The sequence below is a fragment of the Pseudophryne corroboree genome, chromosome 7 (assembly GCF_028390025.1).
Source record: "Pseudophryne corroboree isolate aPseCor3 chromosome 7, aPseCor3.hap2, whole genome shotgun sequence".
In the NCBI taxonomy this organism is placed as follows: domain Eukaryota; kingdom Metazoa; phylum Chordata; class Amphibia; order Anura; family Myobatrachidae; genus Pseudophryne; species Pseudophryne corroboree.
In genome coordinates, this window is record NC_086450.1 from 455,776,854 (window position 1) to 455,780,884 (window position 4,031).

Consider the following 4,031-nt stretch of genomic DNA (forward strand, 5'->3'; position numbering starts at 1 on the left):
GATACTAACTCAAGCAAAAGTTGGGAAAGCATGTAATACCCCCAGCAAAAACTTTTCGACCATTTGTGTGTCGACCATTGTCAGGTTGACTGTTGGATCCTGTCAACCTTTTGTATCTTTCGACATTAATGCATGTCAACCTTTCATCTGTTGACCATTTGTATCTGTTGACCTAATGCATGATGACCATACGTTGTCAACCTCCCATCCTGATAACCCAAAATGATGTAAAGGAGACTTTAGGAGAGAGGGTCCAGCACAGGACTGCTTACATTCTAGATGAGATGTGGATGAATACAAAGAGGGAGGAGGGAGTAGTGTATGTTTATAATCTGGGAAGAGATTGCACTGCAGAGGGTGGGAGCAGCACTGGAGATGTTATCTTGCCTAGTCTCCCAATAGATTGTAAGCTTGCGAGCAGGGCCTTCCTAGCTCTATGTCTGTTATTACCTGCTTTGTTCTTTCACTGTTTCCAATTGTAAACCGCATCAGAATATGCTGCGCTATATAGGGAACTGTTAATACATAAATAATAAATAAAAGCAAGCATACTGTAGGTGTTATTTGGATCTTCTAATATTTAAAGGAATAGAAGTTGTAGAACAAGATATAACAGGTGGTGACAGATTAAACCAACTAATAAGAAGAGAAACCTTTTGGGTAATCTCTTTAAATACATTATGCCCCAAAGGACTGAATGAAGGGTAAGAGATAAACCCCTTTCTTTGAAACCGTCCATTGAAGGGATATTGACATTTTTGAGGGGAGTCTACTGTATGTAATTTTTCAGACCTTGAACAATAAACCAGCCTGCTTTATATAGACTGCTTTCCTTTTATAATTTTTCCCTGTATACTTTTTCCTTCAATATATATTTTTTCCATAAAATATTTTCTTGCTATCATATATTAACTAAGCGCAATGTACAAGGTTTGTATGATTCTGCACCGGTCATGGAAAGTATCATAAATGATAGTAGTCGAAAACCAACATTTCACTCATATTGAGACCCACTGTCTCTATCACATCTGTTGGTGGTACACCATGACGTTAATAATTAGTTACTTAGTATACAAAACCTAGACAGAAAAAAAAAATACTTATTTTAGGCGCACCCTTGAAAAAATAGAATTAATTTGATTTCTGAGGAGATTAAAAAGTAACTTTTAATAAGATATAGTTCAAATAATGTCTCCTAGATCTGTCCCAGCGTAGTATCCCTGTGTGCTGATTTAAGATGTGTAAATACACTTGCTACTGTATGTCATCCAATGAATGAAGCATTGAACTACAGGAGTGATTAAATTTTTTTATATCTAAGTCCTGAATTGGACTATAACCAGCGTGCTGTGCTGTTATAGTCTCATGTGGTGTGTATAGGGAATAGTAAGTTGTTTGTATTAACCAAGACCTGCCAGCCAGCTGTAATAGTTAGGCGCTGTATGTATATTATCTTATACTGTAGTTGTAGAATATTTTTAAAAAATCCAGCAGTACTTTATAAAACCATGCCTTGTACCTCTGGCGATCTCAGACTCCATTACATACTGTACCTCCACTTATGCGAGAGCTGCTAGTCAGTTTTAATGGTCTGAGGTGCTGAGGTGCTGAGGTCTCTGATGGACGTGCTGAGGAGGAGGTGCTGATGGGCCGGAAGGGGAAGTGAGGAGGAAGCCGGGAGTCAGCGAGGTGGCGCCAGGCAGAGTGGGCAGTGGGTGATCACCAGGAGGAGTGGGCAGTGGTTAGCAGGCAGTGGGGGATCGCTGCTGCTGCCACTGTGGTCTGTGTGTGTGGGCAGTCTAAGTGTGTGAGCGGTGTCTAGGAGCAGTCTGGGCGCAGAGTCCAGGAGGGGGATCGCTGCTGCTGTAGTGTGAGTGTGAGGCTGCTGGGCTGACTACAGTGCTGCTTGAGTGTGTGTGTGTGTGGGATTGTGTGAGTGAGAGGGCACTGCTGCTACTGCGGCTTGTTGATTCTGTGTGTGTGAGGAAGAGGGAAAGGTGAGTGCTGCTGCTGTGTGAGTGTCTGGGGGTGCGCTGCTGGGGGTAAGAAAGAGTGAGAGTGCTGTTGCAGGGTGAGAGTGAGTGAGATAGTGCTGCCAGGGGAGTTAAAGTGTGTGTGGGCTGCTGCTACTGGGAGTGAGTGTGTGCTACAGAAGCCACAGCCTGCGTATGTGAGGTCTGTGGTTGAAGCAGGAGTGAAAAGGAAGTGCAGAAGACTGGAGCAACTGCAAGGGGGAGTATCGGTGTCGCAGGAGAGTTTCCACTCAGATAAGTATTGATTACCTACATATTGTGTATTGATTGTATTGGCTAGTTCGTTTTTATTTTTCTTATTGTTCTTTCGGAAGTTAATAGGGAGTTAGTTTGTTTTGTTTTTTCCTACTTATTGTGTATTGATTGGCTAGTTAGTTTTTATTTTCTTTATTGTTCTTTCGGAAGGAAATAGGGAGTTAGTTTTTGAAACAGATGGGAGGGGTTGAGATTGAGAGTCTCACTCAGTGCGTGTCGTGCAAGATGTATGCGCACCTGGAGCAGCTGACCCAGGGAGAATACATATGCGCGAGATGTGAGCGAAAGGTTGCCCTGGAAGCCCAGGTAACTGATCTAGAGCAAACTGTTACGCAACTGAGGGATATTCACAATCTCGAGCAAAGTTTAGATAGAACGGTGGAGGAGTTGCAGCAGGGGGGAAGATTGTTCCCGTGTTGTACCGGAACCAAAAGAAGAAAGAAAGATTATGTGTCTCCTCTGGGGCACACTTGTATTATTAGATGAAAAATTATTTGTATTGTTATCAGGTTAAAATATAACTTTTATTATTAGCCCTCCTAAAATAATGGCTCAAACGCAACAAAGAAAAGAAAAAATGGAAAAAGCACAAATATAGAAATAGAGATATAGAAATGTAGACAAATATCTACATAACAAGACAATTACTGGCGTAGTGGCTCATTGAGCAAAAATATATGTATCCGATATTCAAAATAGGTTTCTTCCTATTATATTATGATATGTACTGTAATAAAAATATGTCAAGAAGAGAGAAGGAATGTATGCCGGGCTCTTTCCAATTGGCTGAAAGTACTATCTAAGAGGAATGTGCCATGATGCTTGGTTCAGGGTCCTGTGTCCTGGGTTTGGATGAAAATACCTGCGGTACCTGGTATTCCGTGGTGGTCTCCCACCCAGGTACTGACCTGGCCCACAGTGCTTGGCTTCCAAGATCAGACGAGGTTGGGCATACTCAGTGTGGTTTGACCGCAGGTAAGTAAGTCACACCTGATGACACTGGGAACCATGTGTAGTCCGATCTGTAATGCCTGTGGGTTTTTATTGGTTTAGATAAAAATACCTGCAGTACCCGGTATTCTCTGGTGGTCTCCCATCCAGGTACTGGCCTGGCCCACAGTGCTTGGCTTCCAAGATCAGATGAGGTTGGGCATACTCAGTGTGGTTTGACCGCAGGTAAGTATATCACATCTGATGACACTGGGGACCATGTATTGTCTGATCTGGAATGCCTGTAAGAACCCTCATCAAAAGATGCTGAGTACTATGGAGAATAATAATATGCAAATATTTGAGTGAAAAATGAATGAAAGTGCTGTGAGAAAAATTTAAATAGAGAATCAGGTCTGTGTTTCAAAACACTTCTGCTTTTTCATCATCTGCCCAAGCATCGAATGAAGAAATGAGAGGGTGGTAGAACACAACACTGAAACAGAAGAAATATGGGGGAACACTTCTGCTGTCCTGTCATGTAGCAACCTTGTACTCTGTTTACATATTGCCTTGCAGAGCCCCAAGGTTGTTTAAACAGGATGAGAGGGAGTTCCAGAAATCCTGTATTAATGAAAGATAATTCAAAGCAAGGGGTCTTCTGTTGTAGACAGGACCACTAGTTTGCTGATAAGGCTATTGGATGTTACTTCTCATGATATTCTGCAAATGCTGTGTACCATTAGCAAAGTGAAAGACAGTAAGATTTCATAATATTCTGCAAATGCTGTGTTCAATCAGCAAAATGAAAAA

At 41.9% G+C, this 4,031-nt stretch overlaps 2 pseudogenes; both read right to left on the bottom strand.

The window, feature by feature from the left end:
• Positions 1 to 3,147: 3,147 nt before the first annotated feature.
• LOC134947316 (5S ribosomal RNA) lies at positions 3,148 to 3,265 on the bottom strand (annotated as a pseudogene).
• An 83-nt stretch (positions 3,266 to 3,348) lies between these two features.
• LOC134947374 (5S ribosomal RNA) lies at positions 3,349 to 3,466 on the bottom strand (annotated as a pseudogene).
• Positions 3,467 to 4,031: the final 565 nt, after the last annotated feature.